Genomic DNA, 16,896 nt, shown 5'->3' on the forward strand with positions numbered 1-16,896 from the left:
TTCCAACCTCCTCGAGAGGCTGTTAAGCAGAGGCAGCAACCCCAAGGAGGCTGCTATCTAGTGTGCCCGCGTGTGGCCTCTCACACGCCAGTATTATCAGACCAGCTGCAGGCTCTATTTTGAGGGTTCTTCCCCCTGCCCTCTAAGTAAGGGTAAACCTCGCGGCCAAATCCTCCTAGTCATCTTGCAGGGCTGGCCTTGGCCCAGAGACGGGAACACCACCCAAGTGAGGATGCGAAGCTCAGACACTGCCCTTCTGCTGATGCAAATCTTCCCAGTCCCAGCTCTCTTGGGTCTGTGCCAAGAGTCAGCCTGGAGGGCCCAACTGCTACGTCCCTACTGCTGTAATGATTGCAATTTGGCAGCATCCGGGATGCTGTACCGGGGACGAGAGCAGGAGGGGGAGAAGGAGATGGTGGGCCCCTTTGCGAAACGCCCCACCGGAAAGGGCAGAAGCCTGAATTTACTGGTTCACGAGCTGGAATGAAACTTAAGGCTTTAAAGCTTTGACTCCAGCTCTGCTGTCAAAGCCTTACTTTCCAGGTGGAATGGTGCCTAGAGCAGCCCAGCTACTGTAGGGAATGAAGCCCAAGGAGAGGTAAGAACCTCCCAGGCTCTGCTGCCCCGCGTTTGGCCGCCGGGGCAGCAGCGAGTTCGCTTTCAGGAGGCGTCACAATGGGCCGAGGCCTGCGGAGGCCGCGCGCGCAGCTCTCCGGGGCGGAGCCGCCGGGCGGAGGTTGGGGCTGTGCGGGGGCAGTGGAAGCTGCAGCAGGCGAGTGGTAGAGGTGCTGCCCTGCTTCCCAGCTCGGAGGTCGCCGGGGCCAGGAGGATGCCGCAGTTGCAGCCGCAGCCACCCAGCTTAGCCTCCGAGCTCCCTGGCCCTTGCAGCTGCGGGGAGGCGCAGAGCGCGGCACTGGCCGGGCGGAGCTAGAGGCGGGCGTTTACCCGGCGTCGCGCCACCCGCAGCTCTCCTCCTCGGGCCCGGCCAGTGAGCCTGTGGCCGCGGATGCCCTGACCGCAGGCGCAGCTGCAAGGTTGGCTGGCAGCCGCCACTCGCTGGGAGAGGCCTGAGGAGTCCCGGGGGCGGCCGGGTCCACCAGCTTCAGAGGCGGGTTCCCGGGGGCGCGCGCCTTTGCGCTCCTCCTTCCTGGCCCCTCTCTTCCTTAACGGAGTTCCCCCCAGGATCGCTCCTTCCTCCCACCTAGATGATGCGTTCCCCTGCGCGGACCATCAGAGGCCACCACTCCCAGAAATGCGTGCGCCCGATCCCCGTCTCCGGGACCCGAGGAGCCGGCGCCCCCGCCCTGTAGGTAGGTGGGTGAGGTGGGGACCAGCCCTCGCCGCCTCCCGCAGCTGATGCTGCAGCTGAGAAGAGACGGGGGGCAGGGTCCGGGACCCTCCAAACTTGCTTCGCGCCCGTGTCGCTGGAGCATTCCGAGGTGTTCTCATGGCCCTGGGCGCAGCCCCTGGTTAACCTGACAACCTCTTTTTGAGCCCGGGTGGCCGAGAGGAGGCAGAGGGAAGCTGGACCCTTCCCAGTCCACCCCCTGGGCCACGGCGCGCTGTGGGCGGGGTGGGGAGGACAAATTGGTGTCAAGCTGATCTAGGCGGGGGAGACCTTCGATTTTCAGCAGCACAGGTAGAACTGTGGTACCGTATTTTTTCGGCTGCATGAGCTGATGCTTTTTTTAGGTTTTAGCTAAAAACGTGTAGACATGGAAAGCGCTATTTTAGCGGTATATAGAAGTCGCTGTGGATTTCTGTGGATTTAAGACCTGGTTGGCTTGTACGTAAACTAGGTGGCTCAAACCCTTACGTCCAACATTTTAGGGCCAGTTAGAGAAGGTCCTTGTAGAAGTCAGATTATGTCGGGGATACAGGAGGCTGGGGTTTTCCCCATGCTGCCTACTTGGGAGCCTCCAGCTCATGTGAGGGATGTGTTTAAGAGTGGCAAGTTTGTTACAGGTGTCGGGAGTTGAGAATCAGCTGGACGCGTGCACTGAGCCGGCCAGCAGAGGCAGCCTTGGGCGCAGCCTAGCTTCCAACTAGGTTTACGGTTTGTATTTCTGAGACACTGGTTATGAATTCTAACAGGTTACTTTTTAAAAAACAATAAGGTTTAGGGCTTTGGAAAGTGGATCATTGTATGGTCCAATTTTGTATTGAGGTATTGGTTTAGAGGAGAGGTCCCCAACCCCCGAGCCGCGGACCAGGACGGGTCCCTGGTCTGTTAGAAACCCGGCCGCACTGGCGGAGGTGAGCAGCGGCTAGCGAAGCTTGGCTCCCATTGCCAGAGCTCTGCCTCCTGCCCCGCCCCTCCGCTCCCCGCGGAAAAATTGTCTTCCACGAAACCGGTACCCGGTGCCAAAAAGGTTGGGGACTGCTGGTTCAGAGCTTTGGAAAATGAACCAGTGTAAGTAAGCTCCAGGAGGGCAGAGCCTTCGTCTAGCTCAGTCCCGTAATCCCCTGCATCTGATGGTGATTGCGCGTTTACTGGATTCTGTTTTTGTCGAACTTTTTCAAGCTTCATCTAAAGAAAATGTAGCCTCAAAATGTATTTGTCTGTCCTGTGCCTGTTAAAGTTTAACTGGATTTTTAAAACTGTTTATTTGTATGTATAGTCAAATTCAGTTAACATCTTAAGTTTGAATTTTGACATTTTTAGGACCACATGTTATCCCTTAATAAGGTAATTCTCCCCAATTTCTAATACAGATTCATTTCGTGTCTAAGCTTGCATATTTTCCAGTCTTACTGGTAATCAAACTTATTTTAATTAAACTCTCAAACAGTTTTTTAAAAGTATAATTCATGTTTAAAAGAAAATTTAAGTTACTGTACTCCAGAGGTAACAGTGACTTAGTTAATAAGTGACATTAACTCACTTTAAAGTTGAGTTGTTGTGGTTGATCTAATTATAATGTATTTTATTACAGGGAGAGATAAAAATAAAGCATGTAAAAGTGTCTGTGATTTCTAAATGATTCAAAATATACGGTATATATACACATTTTTAACCATATGGGGTTTCCTTAGTGTATAAGAGTATCAGTTTACAAGTTTGACAAACCAGGGTATGAAATCGGGGGTTTGAAAGATTCAGTGCCTTTCTGGTTTTAAATTTACTGTCTTGTTGAAAAAAAATCAAGGATAACTGCATCACATTTTTTTTGCACTATGATAGTTCCTGTTCTGATTTTGTTTTAATTTTTTTTGTTATGTAAGTTTTGTGAGTATTACCCTGCTTAACAAAATTATCTAAGTGTGGTTCAGTTATTTGCTTTCTTTTTCTTTCCTTTTTTGTCTTTTTAATACCTCTTTACCATCCTCTTTACATATTTCCCCAAAGACTTATTTCTCACAAAACTATGGTAAGCTGCATTTTATTCTTATTGCTTCTGCAGCCTACTCGGGTTCTTCTTAGATGGGGAGGAAATAACACTTTTAAGCAAAAGCTAGTAAGATCAAGGGAACCAACATTGGGAGGGCACTGATGAAAAATACATTATGGTTCCTGGAAACAAAGCAAAAAATCCCTTTAAGAAGAAAAGATAATTGCGTTTTACATATCTGAAATTTGTAATGAAGGATATCAAGCAGTTAATTTACATTGTTCTTTCTTGCTCATTTTAAACATCTCAAAAAAGCCCTCCCATATGGTTTTAGTAAACTCTTTTTACTTTGCTGTAGATAATAAACACTTACTTGTTCACTTGACAAATGGAAGTTGAGTGTTGTAATTTTGCTGGTACATTTGGCCTTGAAATCAGTGGAGTAAGAGCTGGTTCCTCAGCTCAGAATGGAAGAGGCATTTTTCTGTGTGTCTCCTGCACTTTCACCTGCAATGCCGCTCTGATTGGATGGTTCACTGTCTGGGCCCTGTCTCATGAGCCCTCAGTACCCTGCCTCCAGCTGCATCACTGGAATGCAATTCTGAGACCTGAATTTACTGTATCCTATTTTTTTTGTATCTTCCCTAAGCCTTTTTTTTTAAATTATTTTTTTAAAAGTCTAGAGAGAGAAGAAGGGACAGAGAAAGAGAGGGAGAGAAACATCAGTGTGTGGTTGCTTCATGAGGCCTCTGCTGGTGACCTGGCCTGGCCTGTAACCCAGACATGTGCCCTGACTGGGATTTGAACTTGCTACCTTTTGCTTCACAGGCCTGTGCTCAATGCACTGTGATATACCAGCCAGGTGCTTCCCTAAGCTTTTAATGCAGAAGCCTCTATTCCTCCTTTGCTATATGCTATCTTTTTTTATCCTAGCATAATTTTTTCATTTCAGTCCTATTTTACCCTAGCCCATATATTTGTTGTTTATATCTAATAGGATTCACTCAATTCATGTATGTTGGAACCAAAATTGTTATGGTTGCAGAAAAAGTATAAAAAATAGAATTAGTGTAGCCTTGAATTTCAAATGTGGGGAACTGGTGGTTGAAGAGTGATTGTTGTGTACTAATCTCCCCTCAACTGTAGTATAGAATGCCTTTGTTTCTGCACGTACCAGAGTGAGTTATCTGCTCATGAATTTGATCAGAAGCTTAATTGAGAGTAATGCTTACACAAGGTTGACTGAGCAAAGGCCATGACATCCCCCTTGTCCCTCCAATTCTAGGCGTTAGACCAGGAGTCTAGCCACATCTTCAGAAACTATGTACTTTGGTGCTCTTGTTTTGCATCCTTTGCAGTACCCCCACCCCACCCCCACCCTTGTGCTCACACGGAGGGATTCTATGAATAAAGACAGTCACAAGAAATCTGTTATATTACTTATGAGATGTGGTTATTAAAATTATGGTCCCTTCTATAGCACCTGTTTGAAGACCATGCAAGAAATTCCATTCGGTTATAAATGCTGAAGAAAAACTCTACTTCCCTTGAGCAATCATTGTGTCTATTTTTCATCATGCAAAACTGGAATCAGATGACTGATTATATTTCCCTTTCTGATTTGGCAACAAGGAAACAAAGTCAAATTTGTAACTCAGTTTTAATAAACCTATAAAAACCTATGACCTTAATATTGATGTTTTAACTTTCCCTTTGGTACTAGAGCTTCTGTTCTACCTAGCTTTTGTTGATTCTGATTTTTATCTAATTATATTTTTCCATTTTTGAATTTATTGTTTTAAGCTGACTCACATCCTTTGTGGCACAAGGCAAAACATAAACATAAAACCAAGTAAATGAAAACATTTGCAAAATTGATCTCTGGACACAGCATGCTTTTGATTACTAAGTTTAATCAGTTCCATTAAATATGTTTTGAATAAGTATTGCAAGTTTAGTAGATTTGAGCTTATATAGCCAAATGGAAAACAATGTTACATAGTTTTATAAAACTCAATTGCACTTATTTTTTAACTGTTCAATTTATGTCCACTTATAATTAACTTAAAATTGGTAAAGCCATTCAATTCAAGTCAGTTATTTCTGTAGTACCTACCTTATATACTGTATTAGGCTGAATAAAAGATTCATTCCATATAATTAAAAAAATCATTTTTAGCCAAAGAGCTAGCCTAGACTAGGGTAACACTCACCACTGGATCTTACTTCTGATCTCTTTCACATCAGTAATTTATTTGATTCATCCTTGTTTTAATACATCAGATACAGATTCTTTCTACTTTGAGCCTCTTTTATTTACCATAAAATTTAAAAGATTGAGTTCCCTGATTAATTGTCCAAACTTCATCCTGGTGTTTTGACAACTACCTGTTAAGTTGATTGAATTTAACCTGGTAAATAGTTATTTACATCTACTTGACATCAAGTTTAGTCTGATAAGTTTGATATGTTTATTATCCAGGTCAAGAGAGAGATTGGCTTCTTTTAAGGCAATTCAGAAGGGCAAGTGGAAACAGTGGACACGATTTGGAGAGAGATGTGGGCTCATTTTGTACATAGAGGCATCTCATTCCAATAGCCTTTATGTGTTTTATAAGAATAATCTTTGTAGTAGGTAGTATTTCAGTGTGATCCAAATGGTACAGATGGGTATACAGTGAAAGGACTTCTCGGCTTTTCCCCCTAGTTTCCTGCTTTTCCTAGCCACTGGCAACCAGTATTATCAGTTAGTTGAGAATCCTCCAGTGACATTTTATGTATATATAATCAAATATGAACATTTGGCCTGCTTCTGTTTTTAAAGATTTTATTTGTTTATTTTTAGAGAGAGGAAGGGAAAGGGAGGGAGAAAGAAAGGGAGAAAGAGAGGGAGAGAAACATTGATGCATGAGAGATACATCTATCGGCTGCTTCTCGCGCACCCCCAAAACCCAGCTGGGGACCTGGCCCAAAACCCAGGCATATGTCCTGACTAGGAATCCAACCAGTGACCTTCTGGTTTGCAGGCCAGCAGCACTCAATCCACTGAGCCACACCAGCCAGGACTACAGTTTTTATTTATTTATTTTTGGAGCGAGGGAAAGGGAGCAAGAGAAACATCAACATGCAAGAGAAACTTCAATCAGTTGGCTCTCCATCAGTTAGCTTTCGCATGCTCCCAACTGGAGACCTGGCCCGCAACTCAGGCATGTGCCCCACTGGAAATCAAACCTTCGACCTTTTCCTTCACAGGCCCATGCTCAGTCTACTGGCCTGCTTTTATCTCTTAATTCCTTCTGCCCTGCTCTGCCTCCTCACCTGCTTTAGATGGTTGGATTGCATTCTACTTTCCTCTGCATTTTAGCCGGTCTTCCTTCTAAATTTCCGTCTTCAAACCTTAAGGATTTCCATACTACCCAGGAAGAGAGTCCACTTAGGAATCTTAGCTCAGTCTCTTGGGCCCTGAGAAATTCATCTCTTGTCCTGTACTACTTCCTGCGATGCATTTGGCCCACAGTTGTTATTAACTCACCCTCACACGTGCCAAATCCTGGGCTCTTTAAAGAAATCTGAAATGCTGTGGTCTCACACAGCACATACACTATTTTGTTTAAATGTCTTTGTGGAGCTCAAGTTAAGAATATTCAGTAATACAAAAACTGATTGTTACTTCCTACACATGCATAACATGTGATTTTTCTTCTCCATGCTGTTCCCTCTACTTGGAACACTCTGTCCTCCTATTTTCTTTTTTTTTTTAAATAACTTTATTGCTATATATTTTTAAGATTTTATTTATTTATTTTTAGAGAGGGAAGGGAGGGAGAAAGAGAGAGAGAAACATCAATGTGCTGTTGCTGGGGGCCATGGCCTGCAACCTAGGCATGTGCCCTGACTGGGAATTGAACCTGCGATGCTTTGGTTAGCAGCCTGAGCTCAATCCACTGAGCTTTGCCACTGTCCTATTTCCATTAGCAAACTACACTTGGTTCTGCTGTCATCTCCAGGGGCTCTTCTTGGTTGACATTCCATAAACTTATGGATCCTTCCACATGTACTTTAGTGACCCAAGCAGGCTTCCATACTGGGAACAGGCATTTATCATAAATAGTAAATAGTAATTGCCTTTCTACTAAAAATTAACTTAGCAGGCTATTTGGTTAGCATGCTAAGATCGGTCAGAAAAAAATACAGCCTAATGTTAAAGCTTTTATTTAACCATTCATCTCTTCTATCCTCAGTAGAAAGCATGTCTGAATTATGTTCTTTAGCATTCTTGCCTTATGGTACTAACTCACAAACATTCTGTTGACACTCATTAAAAATTACTTCATACTTATTATGGCCTTCTTATGGGAGAGTGTCTTTTTATGTCTCCCCTCCTGGGTTTGCCTCTGTTATTGGTACTCAAAAGCCTCCAAAGGGGGTGTCATTAAAGTTTAGGGATCTAATAGGAGGCAGTGTTACTCTTAAGTAATAGAAATTATGAAATGTTGACCCTGAACAGATGACATGAACCACCTGGAGAGAGTGGTCCTTCCTAAGAAGTGACTCCTTAGTATGTGAATGAGGTATTTTTAATTGCAAGTCAAGTAACCAGATGGTGTCCAGGGCACTCAGCTTTGTTGCAAAGTGCCTGACATGAGGTGACTTGCTGTTAACTGATTAACAGAGGATTTGCAGAGTAGGAATTTAATAGTGTGTGCTCAGCACTGTGCATGTGGAATCCTCTGACTCTGATCACTAACCAGGTATGTTGTGTAGAATAGGAAAAATTTGTGAGATGACTCCACAGGTGTGAGAAACCTCAAGGTCTTTCATCTTCTTTCTATAATTCTGGCCTCACTAAGCGAACCAGAAATGTTGGTACCAGGAATTGGGGGTGCCCTGAGTAGCAGTAATGCATATTCTAGCAATTGGATAAACATAGCCCCTGCCGTACAGTATAAAGCTCAGTTTCAGGCTGTTAGTCTGTTCGGACAGTCTGCTCAGTCCTTATGATCCTGAGTGCTTAGGGCTGAGCCCTCAGCCCTAGGTCCTGGTGATGACCTCCCAAAGTTCTACCTGGCTGTAGGGTCCCCTTGAAACTGCTCGTGAGCAATCCTCTGTTTATCTGGAATCACAGCATCGTCTAAAATAGTTTCAATTTAACATACCTTAACTCTAAAAAAGCATTCTAGAAAGAACTTTAGTCCATTTGGGCTGCTATAACAAAATACTATAGACTGAGTAGCTTTTAAGGAGCAGAAATTTATTGCTGACAATTTTGGAGGCTGGAACTGCAAGATCGGAGTGTTGGCATCATCAAGTTTTGGGTGAAGGCCGTCTTCCTGGTTGCAGACTGCTGACTTCTCTTTGCGTCCTCATGTGGAGGAGGTAGCTAGGGAACTTTTGGGGGCCTCTTTTATGAGTACCCTAACCCCATTCATGAAGGGACTGTCTTCATGACCTAATCACCTCCCAAGACCCCATCTAATAATAGCATCACCTTGAGCATTAGATTTTCAAAATATGAATGGCGGTGGTGCACAAACATTCAGTCTGTAATAGGAATAGAAAATTCATAAAATAGGAGCTACAAATTTCCAAGAATGAAAAACTAATTCAACTTTATTGCATTAGATTTTAAAAGTCCATAACAATGCTGCAAGGTTTAGATTGGGTCACATTTCCTTTCAACAGATGGTGACAGGGTATGTTGGTATACCATAGGTGGAAAGCAGTTTAGCTCATGGTTGGAATCTCTCGGCACCAGGGACTCTGTTCTAAGACTGTATCCTAAGGAAGTCAGAGATGAGGTTTAAATTCAGTGATGAGCATGTTGTCTCTAGGAGGCAGGCGGTATGGTAGGCAATTGTTAGAGCAGGCACTTGGGAACCTGTTGCCTGGATTGGAGTTGTGTTCCACCGTTTACTAGCTGTGTGAACTTAGGCAAGTTAATTTCTTCTTGATTTTCTCAGCTGTAAAATGAAGAGAACGGTATCTCCCACAGTGTATTGAGAATTAGATAAGTATCTGTAAAGAACTTGGAACTCTGTCACAGAGTAAGCAACTACATAAATATTAGTTATTATCAGGGGTGATATTGTAAACATTAGAGACAAATCCAACAATGGAATTATTTTTTAAATGATAGTACACCCACCTGTATGTACAAGGAGATTGTGATTTGATTTCAAAATGTACCTGCAGAGAAGAAAGTCAGGAAAGTGACATAATGTTAAAGCGTTTTTGCCCATTAAAAGGTCATTTTCATTTTTTCGCATTTTTATTTGTTATCCATATATATTACAGTGATGCTTGTTAGAAATTATTAAAATTATAGGATTCTTACATTCTGTGCTTCTTTACTAAATGCATATTCATCTGAACATATTTTACTTTATTTTCCTGCTTTCAAAGCTACTCATGTTTCACTTCCCCATCTTCTTCACCCACATGCCATCTGCTTGATATTTTCTTGCATTTAGCTCACTTGCTTTGTGTATAGATCAGCCCCAAGGCTTGTTCTTCAAGAATAAGTGGACCAAGTTAAGTGATTCATGAGAATTTATGTGGATTGGCTTTCTCTTGGAAGTTTAAGCCAGAGAATGCTGCGTAGGTCATAATGGAATTGTGTCTTCTGCACATTTCAGGCCTCACCTTTGTCTCCCACTTTCCACCTGCATGAGCTCAGCACTCCAGTAGGGTCAGAGTCCTCAGTACTCCTTATACCAAGGTGGGGAGGAGATGTGTGTGTGTGTGTGTGTGTGTGTGTGTGGAGGGGAATTCTTGCCTCCAGGCTTTTGGCTGCTCTAGCTGAAACTCCTTGCACATTTCTTTCTTTAAAGCCAATATTTGGCACTAAGTAGATACTCAGTTCCATGAACACTTCCCAAGGTATCTGATGCAGACACTGGCCCACAGTGTCCGCGTCATTATGGGTGAAATGAGACATTCACACAGAGTCTGGTGGAGGAAAAGGGACAGCATGGCTTATCTCTCAAGGGGAGCAAATGCCTTGGCCCTTGCCGTGACCTGCCTTTATTGGGTTTCTCGGCACATTACATGATGATCATCATTTACTACGCACAGGTTAGCCTTAGGTGGTTACCTTTTACAGAAAACAAAGGAGCCAATGCTGCTAATCACGTCACAGAAGAGGGATATTTGCAAACGGAAAGGCAAAAGTGGTTGAATCGGTTACACTCATCCTTGGAAGGTTTATCATGGATTTTAGGAAGTTACTCTGCAGTAAATGTCCTCAATTCAGGGTGAGGGAGTTTTTTAGCAAGACCAAGACTCAAAGCGGGCTAGGCACATTGTAGGCGTGATTCCCCACGAGAGAACCTATCCATGGGCGTGGGTCCTGTGCATCTCTGAGTGGGAGGTGGGCCCATGCCACGCAGAATGGTCTCCTATAGATATCTTCTGTACCCGATTTCAGATTGTTTGGCACATAAATACTTATGCCACAAATTCAGTATTGGAGTGTGTTATAGTTTAGATCTTACAGTAAGCTGATAGAGGTTGTGTCTTACATTATGCCCTTCTAGCAGTGTTGAGGTCTGTCCAGAAAGTATCCAGCCACATATTATGGAAAATGGAGGCATTTATTGAAGAAGATACAAGAAACATTGTACCCAGGACAGTGATGCCTCAGTCCCCTTCAAGGTGGGCACCTCAGGACCTCACACAGTTTTCCTAATTACCATCAGCTGCCCCTTTGTATTTTCCTAAATCTCATTGATGGTCTCAACTCTCTTCCCTTTCAAAGGTGACTTTATTTTTGGGAAAAGCCAGAAGTTTGGCAGGGCTCCAAATCTGGGCTGTAGGGGGGCTGAGTCATCTGGATGATCTGATGTTTCACCAGAAAACTCTGTATGAGACATGATACATGAGTGGGTGTGTTGTCATGATGAAGCTACCAATCTCTAGTTGCCCATAGCTGGTGCCTTCTGAATCATCCCAGTAGTTTCCGTGGAGGAATGTTCAAACTTAACACAAAATTTGATGCAGATTCGTTGTTCTACTCAGTCATTTTCAATGTGATGGCCACACAGTACACATGCTCACTCAATGTCTTCTGCTGTCCCCACTGACTGCGAGTACAGTGAAGTTGTCATTGTTGACGCATGTGCATTCCAGTCCACTCACCTTGGCTGCCAGGTTCCATCGATGTCACACAAACCCTTCTCATTATATTAACAATGGCTGGACCTTTTCTGGACAGACCTTGTATATGCACGTGGAACACAGGAAGATTGGGTGGTGTTGTGTTGAAAACATTCTTAAAAGATGATTTGTGAGTTTTCTGTCCTATCTTTACCTTCGTTCATCCTTATTTCTCCTTTATCTTCAAGATCAGGATGTTATATAGTTTGGTTCTTTCAGTCTTATAAAATGTGCCTGAAAACTTGATAATAGGTTTTCATTAAAAAAAACTAAAGGGTTCCCTTTGCAGAGAACACCACAGTTAGTAAATGCATTTATAGAATGGGACTTTACCAATATGAAAATTCATCCTGTTGCAAGGACAACTCTGTAATCATCTCCAAAATAGTGCTTGCTTAATCAAGACAATTCCATGAATCTGCCTGAGAATGTGTTTAAAATTCATAAACATGTCAGATTCTCATAGATCTTGCATTTCTTGGGAAGGACCAAATCACAGGAAATGCTGGCGCTATCTGCTGCCCTGGTCTGTTTCTAAACTGAGATTCACATACCCCATGAGGGAAAAAATTGCTAGAATGTCTATATTATCTTTTTATGACTTCTGATTTTGTTATGTGGTTTATAATTCATATATTAGTGCAGAAGACATGTTTTTATAAGTAAAAAAATACACATAAACTTATTTTATTCTGATACTTTTATTATGTGGAATATAACTTTAAAAAATGGAGATCACTAATCTAAATAAAGGCAAGACTTTATTGTTCCATAACCCAAAGTCAGTTTCTTTCTTTTTTTTTTTTAATGCTCACCTGAAGACATTTTTTTTTTCATTGCTTTTAGAAAGAGAGGAGGGAGGGAGGGAGGGAGAGAGAGAGAGAGAGAGGGAGAGAAACATTGATGTGAGAAACATTGGTTGGGTCCCTCACACACCCAGAGCAGGGACTGAACCCACAACCTAGGCATGTGCCCTCATTGGGAATTGAACCGTGACCTGAACCACACTGGCTAGGGCCAAAGTCAGTTAGTTTCTTTTATGTATTTAGCCCTAACAAATTAAAAGCCAGAGGCCCAAATTAAAAGTCAATGTAATCAACATAAATCCTATGTCTAGCCTACACTAGGAGTTGTCGTGTGTGTTTATAAGGGAGCTCCCTTAGGGAGCTTACAGTGGGGGAGGAATGTGGGTGTGAGGAGCAATTAAACAATGATACAACATAACATAAGTGTGTACAAGAAATCTAGCAGTATGAGTTTGTCAGACTTAAATTACTAAAAGTGTGATAAGAGTGGCATGAGCCATGGTGATGCTACATTCTCAGTATGTTTCAAACGCTTTTATATGATTTTTTCCCCTTGATAATCAGGTCAGCTCTTAGTCCATCTACTCCAATATGGTGTGTGTGAATTATCTCCTGGGTACAGATGTTAACTATGTGAGCTTTCTGGTGTAATATTCATAATAATATTTACCAGTACTCTCAAGTACATGCCCACATTTCCTTTAAAACAGAAGAGAAAGTGGCAGAACAGACATGGTGGGAAGGTATTGAATAATACCATTTTCGATGCTGTATCCTTTTGGAACAGTAGTAGTGTATAGATTTTCTAGAAAGTGAATTAGGTGATTAGGGCCGCCCTGACAAGGCACCACAAACTCTAAAAAGCTTGGAACAACAGAAACTCATTGTCAATTCTGGCAGCTAGAAGTCTACAGTCAGGTGTGTGGTCAAAGCCACGATCTCTCTGAGACTTGTAGTGGAATCCTTCCTGGTCTCTTCTGGCTTCTGGTGATTTTGGCATTTTTGGGTTTGTAACTGCGTAACTGTGATATCTGCTTCTGTCTTCATGTGGCGATTTCCCTGTGTGTCTCAATCTTGATATAGCCATCTTCTTATAAGGACATCAGTCATACTGGATTAGAGGCTCACCGTACTCCAGTATGACCTCAGCTTAATTACATTTGCATTGGCCCTCTTTCCAGATGAGGTTGCATTCTGGGATACTGTGGATATGACTTCAACATTTGGGGGAGCGGGGTGACACAATTCAGCCCATAACAAAAAAAAATATCCAACACTGTAGATGAATATACTAAGATTTGCAGAAATCACCCTTGGTGTCATCTGATGCCTTCTTATAGCTAAACTTACATAGCTGTGCACCTTGGTTAAGGGGTAAAAGGAAGCCTCTTAGGCTATTTGTTTTAGTTGGCTGCTTTTGTCTCTGGGTTTTGGCATTCCAGGTCTTGGTAGAGTTATTCATACAAAAAGTAATATGTACTATGTGGCTTCAATCTTGCTGGTAAAAATCCACCAAGTAATTTGTAGATCAGGATATTTCAAAGGGTGTATTGGTTTTTTTTTTGTTGTGATAATGCTACATAACAGCCTCCAATTTTAGTGGCTTGGAACCACAAATAATTTATTTCACATTCATGAATCTGCAGGGTGACTGTGGTTGGCTGCTCTTGGTTAGATTGGGCAGGGCGGGGCCGACACTAAAGTTGAGGCAGGCGTTCCCGTCTCTCCCACACGTCTTTATCCTGGAACTCGTGCTGGAGAAGGAAAAGCGGCTTCCTGGAATGTATGCTTCTGGTGAAGTACAGAGACCTGCCAGGCCTCTTAGTTGAATTAGGTACAGTGTTAATCCTTGGTCTGCTGGTCCATACAAGCCACGTGGTCAAGTGGACGGAGATATAGACTCTGGGTGTTAGTGCAAAGCACCACGAAGTGGCAGAGCCATTGTATAATTCTTTTTCAGGAAAGGACCGCAGAATTGAGAACGGTCCAATCTAGCAGCAGACCATTTTTCTCTTGAATTTTGCAAGTACTTTTATATCAAGCAACTTAATAGAAAAGTACTTAAACTGTAAATGTGGTTTCTTAATCCAGTCTCTTGGAAAATTATAGTTGAAACTCATGTGCATAATTTTTTTTCAAGAAGAGGTCACAGAGTTTCACAATGCTGACTTAATTTCATGTTGGGCAGGTTTCCAGCTCCTTGGACACTTTTCATTATGGCTTTGTCCTGAACCATGTTTGTGTATTTACCACAGCTTAGACCGTACTAACTAAAGCACTGCTTGCCTCTCTGTCCATGTTTACCTTGGAAATGTGAGGCAGAACTTGATAGAATTGCTGTCCTCCTGCCTGTGCTGTGAGAGAGAACATTGGCACTGAGGATACAACTGTTTCTGGTGCACAGACGATTGTGGATTGTGTAGCACTGTTGAGGTGGAACCACATATGATTGCTTTGGGCGTTGTCCACTTCAAACACCTTCCCCGACAACACTGGCCGCTGTGACCTGGCCGTTTTCTTTCCACTGGTACTTCTCTGTGCATAACCCATTTTATTTGGCGGTAATTTTTATTACACCTTCTCTTCTGATTGTTTTACTTAAATTTTATCTCCCTGGCTAGTAATTGAAGTTTCCTTGGAGAAATTAAATTTAGAACGTATACCTTAAAGGAAAATTGGCCAGAAAGCTGGTATTCACCCTCTCATTCTTTTCAGTGGTGGGTGAGTTCAGGAAGAAGCAGGGAGTTGGAGAGAAAATTCTGTGGAGTAACACAGCCTCGTGGCAGAGACCGTTGGCAGTGCTTCTGCTTTCTGTGGTGCACACAGCTGACCATTGTGGCTCCAACTCATGTCTCTCTGACCTTGCAGAAGTTCTGTAAGCTTTTTAAACTTCAAAGTTTTTATTTGAAAAGGATTGAGAATATTGACACATTCATACAGCCATAAAGATTATTCTCTGTGTAACAACACTGAACAAAAAATTTGGTGCATATGGTTAATGTTCAGTAAATGTGTAACTGTTGCTACTTGTTGCCATCTTTATATCCTCTAGAACTTCCAAGCTGGAGCTAGTTCACTATATGATTTTAATGTCGGGGGCAAATTTGACTCTAACTCGATAGGTGTTGCGGGAAGGTAGGAATCATTTTCATGAGTACTCGAACATTTGGCTTCATTGAAATCTCAGTGAATGGAATTTCTGTTCCATGGGACACTAATTGAGGAAACGTTTAATCTCTATATCAGCTCTTTTACAGACAAGGACACTGAGAGCCGGAGAAATTGAGTAACTTGCCCATGGCTACATACCATAGAAATGCTAGGGTCTGAAATCCAGCCAGGCCTGTCCTGCTCGAAAAGTGCTGTGCTGCCTTAGTAACACGGTCAAAGGGGTGGGTCAGGGGAAGCACAGACTAACTGAAGCATCTCTGAAACAGGGAACTTCTCACGTGTGGAGTACCAGCTTTGAAGGAATTTTTCAAATAAAATATTTTTAATTAAAAAACTTTAAATATTAGTTCACCCATAGAGTTGAACGTTCCCCCTGTAATAGTTGTGCACTATTTCCCCACAAAGGTGCAGTTTGGTTGGCATGGATGTTGCGGGGGACACTACAAGCATTCAGTTGGGGGAAGCAGAGTTGCCAAATGTCCTGCAAGGAATAGGATAGTCCTCGACAATGAAAAATTGTCCCTTATACTTGGAAATTTCCTTTCTTCTTTAGGACCTATGTGAATATTTACTGAGACATTCTAAAGAAAAGAAAGATTAGTTCTAAATTGCCATGCATGGAAATATCACTTTGGTTATTATTTACAGCTCAATTTTTATTCTAATATTCTGTGCACCACACTGCCCCATCCATTACCCATCGTCTCCCTGCCTCTCACTTCTGCTCTTTCATTTCCCTGTACTTCTCGTTGTATAGTGGAGTAGTTCCTGGTCTCATTTCTCCTGCAGCTAAACTTGTCCCATGTAAGTAGGCGTAAGCAGCTAAGTGTTTCGTTATGTCTGCCAATGAACTTATGCCTAAGAGTTTACTTATTGGAATACCTGTTATAAATTACTTTTTTTGTGGGGGGTATTACATAGATTTTTTGACCTTGAGAATTTACATACTGAAATGCCTGTTATTACTTTCCTTTGGGCATTATATAATATACATTTTATAAAATTAAGTGTATAAGTAGTTATATTATCTGTGAACTTAATTTTAATATTATGAGAGGAGTAACATTTAAATGAGGGGTGTGGCTTTTGATAAGGTTGAGAACTGCTGCTCTATTTACAGCAGTCTTCCGAAGTGGCCCTTCTGCTTGTGCACAATCATGTTTGGAGATTCGGAAGCCACGCTCTCTGGAGGCAGCTCTTTGCATCTGTCCGTAAAATAGTTCTTCTGTACTTGAGCCAAGACCCCTTTCCCTCCATGCCTAATGCCTACCTCTAGGTGTATACCGTGAAGGTCTGTTTGTATAAGCCTAAATCCTCTACAAGATAAGATCCTTGACATATTTAAAAATAGCTGTCATTTCATCCCAGCTCTTTCCAGGCTGAACATAACCAGTTCCTTTGATTAATATTCCTAAAATTTAGTTTTATGTCAC

The 16,896-nt window shown here is 42.4% G+C and overlaps 1 protein-coding gene across 5 annotated transcripts in view; it reads left to right on the top strand.

Annotated features, from left to right (window-relative positions):
- Positions 1 to 238: 238 nt before the first annotated feature.
- NCOA7 (nuclear receptor coactivator 7) overlaps positions 239 to 16,896 on the top strand; it is a 135,715-nt gene continuing 119,057 nt past the window's right edge. Inside the window, exon 1 of one of the 5 annotated variants that reach the window (XM_036024654.1) lies at positions 239 to 598. The gene's annotated coding sequence lies outside the window, so the exon portion shown is untranslated. Of the gene's footprint in view, positions 599 to 720; positions 1,311 to 16,896 lie in introns of those variants that run through there. The other 4 variants (XM_028509127.2, XM_028509122.2, XM_028509126.2 and 1 more) reach the window with 4 other exon arrangements.

This window comes from Phyllostomus discolor, chromosome 4 (assembly GCF_004126475.2).
Source record: "Phyllostomus discolor isolate MPI-MPIP mPhyDis1 chromosome 4, mPhyDis1.pri.v3, whole genome shotgun sequence".
Taxonomy (NCBI): Eukaryota; Metazoa; Chordata; class Mammalia; order Chiroptera; family Phyllostomidae; genus Phyllostomus; species Phyllostomus discolor.